The 7573-nt window shown below is 41.0% G+C and overlaps 1 non-coding gene across 1 annotated transcript; it reads left to right on the forward strand.

Annotated features, from left to right (window-relative positions):
* The first annotated feature begins 6036 nt into the window (after nt 1-6036).
* Nucleotides 6037-6109, forward strand: TRNAK-UUU (transfer RNA lysine (anticodon UUU)). Its single transcript has one exon. It is a non-coding gene; the product is annotated as a tRNA-Lys (tRNA).
* Nucleotides 6110-7573: the final 1464 nt, after the last annotated feature.

A 7573-nucleotide genomic window follows, 5' to 3' on the forward strand; every position in this document is an offset into this window, starting at 1 on the left:
ACATCATGGTTTTGGATCTTCCTGTCCCCTTGTTCCACTCTGATTTCTTTGAAGGCTCTTCTACTGGCCCGTGGCATTTTTGAGGTTTAGCCCACCGCTCTTCTCATCCACTACTTCCCCATGTGGGTGGTATTTGACAGTTCCATCCCCAGCTGGGTTCTCTCTTCTGGATCATCAATATGTAAATACGACTGCCTTCTTTACATACCACTCAGCTCCACTCTGTCAAGCAAATCAAGTCATGAGCTCCTCCTCAGCTCTCACCAGATCAACTCCAGTGTCTTTTTATTTCTCTGGGAGTCATTCTCTGTACTTTTTTTGCTCATCTTCTATCACCAACCCACTACCAAAGGTAGATAAGCCTGCCTGTGGATTATTTTTCCATTTCATCCATTTCTGTACTACCACTCCTTCCCAAGCTACTTCATTTCTCTCTTGGATTTTGGGGCATATGCTTAATGTATCTTCTTTACCCCTGCTCCACAGATTCTCCACTTTTCAGCCAAAGACATCTTCAAAAAAGCACAAATAAAATCATGTCAATGGCTATCAACTGAGCATAGGATAAAAACCAACATCCTGGGGACTTCCCTGGTGGTCCAGTGGCTAAGACTCTGTGTTCCCAATTCAGGGGGCCTGGATTTGACCCCTGGTCAGACAACTGGATCTCACATGCTGCAACTTAGAGTTCACACGCCATAGCTAAAGATCCTGCATGCCACAAATGAAGATCAAAGATCCAGCATGCCGCAGCTAAGACCTGGTGTAGCCAAGGAAAGAAATAAAGGAAGAATCAATTTTTTTTTTTTTTTGAATCCTTAACATGGCCAACATGATGCCTGGCCTCTGCCGTCTGCAGGTATCTATCCTGCGTCACCTGGACCGCTTTCTTGTCTCTTCCTGTGCTTAGTCACTCAGGCATTCTTCCACTTCTGTTTCCTCAAACACACTCATCTTCTTTCCCCCTCCGAAGCCTGTGTTCTCACTCTCTTGTGCCTGGCATGCTGCCATCACCTTTGTGTGCCTTTCGTTTCATTTTACTGGAACTGGTTCATTCCTGCCCACTCTTCAGATCTTGGGTCACCCATCTCTTCCACAGGAAGACTTTTCTCAGGCTCAGGTTGCATCATATTCCCTACTTTACTGTCTTACGGTCCTGTTATAAGAAATTGATATCATAGCTGTTGTCTCACATCATTTTGTGAGATTATTTTATTGATATTGACTCCTCTCACTAGATAATGGATGCTGTTAAGGAAAAGGACTATTTTGTTTAGTCAAAAGGACTATGTCTATTTTGTTTAGTCACTTTATTTTTACCCCTAACACCTACCAGGCTACCTGGCATGTAAGCAATTCTTAACACATATTTGTGGAATGAGTGAGTGAGTGAAGGATGTGAAGGGCTTTGATCAGGTGGCTGATGACCTAGATGTTTGCTTGCTGCTGACATGGTAACAGGGGATAGTGCTCTAGTCAAGATGCTTGGGTATTGCTACAGTTGGAATGTTTCTGTCCCTTAAAATCCTTCATGGATCACAGCCTTGTCATGCTGAAGGGGCTGTGTAGGGCTCCCCAAGGCAGACGGGTCATAATGAAGAGTTCTGACAAAACACGGTCCACTGGAGAAGGAAATGGCAACCCACTCCAGTATTCTTGCCTGGAGAAACCCATGAACAGTATGAAAAGGTGAAAAGATATGACACCAGAAAATGAACCCTCCTGGTCAGGAGGTGTCCAATATGCTATTGGGGAAGAACAGAGGGCAGTTACTAGTAGCTCCAGAAAGAATGAAGTGGCTGGGTCAAAGTGGAGAGGCGCTTCATTGTGGGTGTAAAAGTAAAGAGAAAGTAAAATTGGATGCTGTAAAGAACAATATTGCATAAGAATCTGGAATGTTAGGTCCATGAATCATGGTACACTGGGCTTGGTGAAGCAGGAGATGGGAAGAGTGAATGTCAACATCTTAGGAATCAATAAACTAAAAGGGACAAGAATAGATGAATTTAATTCAGATGACATTATATTTACTATAATGGATTCTGTAGGCAAGAGTCCCTTAGAAGAAATGGAGTAGTCATCATAGTCAACAAAGGAATCTGAAATGTGGTACTTGGGTACAGTCTCAAAAACAACAGAATTATCTCGGTATATTTCCAAGGCAAACCATTCAACATCACAGTAATCCAACTCTATTCTCCAGCCATTAATGGAGAAGAAGCTAAAGTTGACTGGCTCTATGAAGACCTACAAGACCTTCTAGAACTAACACCAAAAAAGCTGTCATTTTCATCATAGGGTGTTGGAATGCAAAAGTAAGAAATTAAGAGATACCTGGATTAACAGGCAAGTTTGGCCTTGGAGTACACAATGAAGAAGGGCAAAGGCTAACAGTTTTGTCAAGAGAACACACTGGTTGTAGCAAACACCCTTTTCCAACAACCCAAGAGACGAGTCTACACATGGACATCAATCACCAAATAGTCAATACCAAAATCAGGTTGATTTTATTCTTTACAGCTGGAGATGGAAAAACTCTGTACAGTCAGCAAAAACAAGATGTGGAGCTATCTGTGGCTTAGATTATGAGCTCTTTATTGCAAAATTCAGTCTTAAATTTTTAAAAGTAGGGAAAACAACTAGGCCATTCAGGTATGACCTAAATCAGATCCCTTATGATTATACAGTGGAAGTGACAAATAGATTCAAGGGATTAGATCTGGTAGACAGAGTGCCTGAAGAACTATGGAAGGAGATTCATAACTTTCTACAGGAGGTGGTGACCAAAACCATCTCCAAGAAAAAGAAATGCAAGAAGGCAAAGTGGTTATTTGAGGAGGCTTTACAGATAGCTGGGGAAAGAAGTGAAAGGCAAAGGAGAAAGGGACAGATACACCCAACTGAATGTGGAGTTCCAGAGAATAGCAAGGAGCAATAAGAAGGCCTTCTTAGATGAATAATGCAAAGAAATAGAAGAAAACAATAGAATGGGACAGACTAGAGATCTCTTCAAGAAAATTGGAGATATCTAGGGAACATTTCATGCAAGGATGGGCACTATAAAGGACAGAAACGGTAAGCTAACAGAAACAGAAGAGATTAAGGAGAGATGGTAAGAATACACAGAAGAACTATACAAAAAACATCTTGCTGCTGCTGCTAAATCACTTCAGTCGTGTCCGACTCTGTGCGACCCCATAGACGGCAGCCCACCAGGCTCTGCCATCCCTGGGATTCTCCAGGCAAGAACACTGGAGTGGGTTGCCATTTCCTTCTCCAGTGCATGAAAGTGAAAAGTGAAAGTGAAGTCGCTCAGTCGTGTCCGACTCTTCGCAACCTCATGGAATGCAGCCCACCAGGCTCCTCCATCCATGGGATTTTCCAGGCAAGAGTACTGGAGTGGGTGGCCATTGCCTTCTCCGAAAACACATCTTAATGACCCATATAACCATAATGGTGTGGTCACTCACCTACAGCCAGACATCCTGGGGTGTAAAGTCAAGTGGGCCTTAGGATGCATTACATGAACAAAGCTAGTAGAGGAATTCCAGCTGAGCTATTTAAAATCCTAAAAGATGATGCTGTTAAAGTGCTGCACTAAATATGCCAGCAAATTTGGAAAACTCAGCAGTGCCCACAGGACTGGAAAAAGTCAGTTTTCTAATCCCAAAGATGGCAATGCCAAAGAATGTTCAAATTACCATACAGTTGCACTGATTTCACATGCTAGCAAGGTTATGCTCAAAATCCTTCAAGCTAGGCTTCAGCAGTACATGAGCCAAGAGCATCCAGATGTACAAGCTGGGTTTAGAAAAGCTAGAGGAACCAGAGATCAAATTGCCAACATCCATTGGATCATAGAGAAAGCAAAAGAATTCCAGAAAAACATCTACTTCTGCTTCATTGACTATGCTAAAGCCTTTGTGTGGATCACAACAAACTATGGAAAATTCTTAAAGAGATAGAAATATCAGACCACCTAGGTAAGGTTTCTCCTGAGAAACCCGTATGCATATCAGGAAGCAACAGTTAGAACTGGACATGGAACAACGTACTGGTTCCAAATTGGGAAAGGAGTACGTCAAGGCTGAATATTGTCACCCTGTTCATTTAACTTCTATGCAGATTACATCATGAGAAATACTAGGTTGGATGAATCACAGGCTGGAATCAAGATTGCTGGGAGAAATATCAACAACCTCAGATAAGCAGATGATGAACAGAAAAGAGGAAAGTGAAAAAACTGGCTTAAAATTCAATATTAACAAAACTAAGATCATGACATCCAGTCCCATCACTTAATGGCAAATATAAGAGGAAAAGTGGAAGAAGTGACAGATTTTCTTTTCTTGGGCTCCAAAATCACCGTGGATTGTGACTGCAGCCATGAAATTAAAAGATACTTGCTCCTTGGAGGGAAAGCTATGACAAATCCAGACTGTGTATTAAAAAGCCGAGACATCACTTTGCTGACAAAAGTCAAAGCTGTGGTTTCTCCAGTAGTCATGTACAGATGTGAGAGTCAGACCATTAAGAAGGCTGAGCCTCGAAGAATTGACGCTTTCAAATTGTGCTTCTGGAGAACTCTTGAGAGTCCCTTGGACTGCAAGGAGATCAAACCAGTCAATCCTAAAGGAAATCAGTCCTGAATATTCATTGGAAGGACTGATGCTGAAGCTCCAATATTGTGACCACCTGATGTGAAGAGCCGACTCATTGCAAAAGGCCCTGATGCTGGGAAAGATCGAAGGCAAAAGGAAAAGGGAGTGGCAGAGAATGAGATGGTTAAATAGCATCACTGACTCAATGGACATGAATTTGAGTAGACTCCAGGAGATAGCGAAGGACAAAGAAGCCTGGCATGCTGTAGTCCATGGGGTCGCAAAGAGTTGCACACGACTTAGCGACTGAATAACACAGTCCATATGTTGAAATCCTAACCCTCAAGGTGAAGATATTAGGAGGTGGGTCTTTGCAGAGGTGATCTCAGTGATAGGGATGGAGCCCTCATGAGTGGAGTTATTGACTCTGTAAAAGAGGGGAAGAAAGTTCCCTTGCTCCCTTCCAGCATGTGAGGGCGCAACAAGAAGATGCCAACCATGAACCAGACGTTGAACTCTTTCCAGACAAGGAGCCTGCTGGCACCTTTGATGTTGACCTTCCCAGATGGCAGAACTGAGAGAAATTAATTTCCATTTTTTATAAGCTACCCAGTTTATGGTTTTATTGTTATAGAAGCCCAAATGGGCTAAGAAAGATAGGAATTGTCTCCCAATAACCATACTCCAAAAAGTGATAAACCAAACTTTATATTATTACCTAAAGTTGGGGTTGTATATCTGATGATTTTTCTACAACAAAAATGTATTCCTTTAGTAAGAGGACATTTTAAGTTTAAAAAACAAAAAAGTGAGGCTGTATTTTAAAATTAATAAATAACTTTATGCATTGAAATTTTCACACATCTAAATATTTCTAAGGAAGTTGTATTTAAATAATTTGGAATGAAAATATCCTTGAAATAAGATTTATATAGATACAGTGAGAAAATGGTCTTTTCACAAAGGAATAACATAGTTTGTTTAGGATATTTCAGTTATAATTTATTAGGAGCTATGATAATTAAAATATTATGATAACACTGCCTGAATTGCATAATTTTGTATCAGACTTAATATTTCAATATTTAGATTACTTATCGGGTAAAAGAGACATTTTATTTTATAAATTTGGAGAAGGAAATGGCAACCCACTCCAGTGTTCTTGCCTGGAGAATCCCAGGGATGGGGGAGCTGGTGGGCTGTCGTCTCTGGGGTCGTACAGAGTCGGACATGACTGAAGTGACTTAGCAGCAGCAGCAGCAGTAAACCAAAATCCCTTGGTAATTGTGACATACAAACATTATATTTAATAGTATTAGAGTTACTTAATATAATTACATTTATGCAGTTCTTATGTTCAAATTATTTTGGATGAAAAACAATTATCTACGAAGTTAAAACTTATGTATACTTAAATTAAGAAAGCCTAGAGAGTGCCTGGATAGCTTAGTTGGTAGAGCATCAGACTTTTAATCTGAGGGCCCAGGGTTCAAGTCCCTGTCCAGGCATAAAACAAAACAAAATTTCTTTTAAAAAAGGAGAAAAACTAACTCAGTCTTCTTTTAAACTGAAAATTATGAGATGACTGCTTCATCTCAATGCTGTTTACCAGACCAAGGTTAAATCTGTATGTACAGAGAACCAAGAAACAGACCCGCGCGTGTGTGGTCATTAAATGCGTGACAGAATTGACACTGCACTACAGTGAGGAAATGATGGACTTTTCAGTAAGTGGTTCTGGGTACATTGGATACTCACGTTTTAAAAAAAAAAAAAGAGTCTTGCTTCCTATCTCACAACATATGCAAAAATCAATGCCAAATGCATTATAGATTTTAAAATTGAAATAAAAAAAATACTAGGACATTTCAAAACAAGAACACAGAGAACTATCTTCTTAACTTTGGGAAAAGTAAACAGACACAGAAAGCACTAACCTTAGAGTTTAAAGAGCAATATATAGGGCAGTGTTAAAATTGACAACATGTCTTCATCAAACAAGTCATGGACTGGAAGAAGATATTTTAATTCCTGTATTCTTTGAAGGGCTTGTAGTTGGAATATATAAATAATCCTAGAATCAATAGGGGTTTCCTCAATGGCACAGCAGGTAAAGAATCCGCTTGCAATGCAGGGGACACAGGAAATGTGAGTTGGACTACTGGGTTGGGAAGATCCCCTGGAGGAGGAAATGGCAACCCAGTCCAGTATTCTTGTCTGGAGAATCCCTTGGACAGAGGAGCCTGGTGGTATACTGTGCAGGGGATTGCAAGGAGTCAGACACAACTGCGCAGCTAAGTGCGCACACGTGCCTCAGAATCAATAAGATGACAAACAATCCAAGACTTCAGCTTTCAACCAAGGTGGAGTAAAAGAGGATAGAGTTCCCCACCCTGCTGAGACAGCTTTATAAAAAGATACAAAATATATGAAACAAACAAGGTGAGCGCTGCAGTCATCCTGGTTTACTGCCTTACTTTCTAGGCCACAGCACAGGGCGCTTGGAGTCCTCTGAGTTGAGGACATGGATCTGGAAGTTGGCTTAAAACTCAACATTCAGAAAACGAAGATCATGGCATCTGGTCCCATCACTTCATGGGAAATAGATGGGGAAACAGTGGAAACAGTGTCAGACTTTATTTTGGGGGGCTCCAAAATCACTGCAGATGGTAATTGCAGCCATGAAATTAAGATGCTTACTCCTTGGAAGGAAAGTTATGACCAACCTAGATAGCGTATTCAAAAGCAGAGATATTACTTTGCCAACAGATGTCCGTCTAGTCAAGGCTATGGTTTTTCCAGTGTTCATGTATGGATGTGAGAGTTGGACTGTGAAGAAAGCTGAGCACCTAAGAATTGATGCTTTTGAACTGTGGTGTTGGAGAAGACTCTTGAGAGTCCCTTGGACTGCCAGGAGATCCAACCAGTCCATCCTAAAGGAGATCAGTCCTGGGTGTTCATTGGAAGGACTG

The sequence above is a fragment of the Bos javanicus genome, chromosome 17, assembly GCF_032452875.1.
Source record: "Bos javanicus breed banteng chromosome 17, ARS-OSU_banteng_1.0, whole genome shotgun sequence".
Lineage (NCBI taxonomy): Eukaryota > Metazoa > Chordata > Mammalia > Artiodactyla > Bovidae > Bos > Bos javanicus.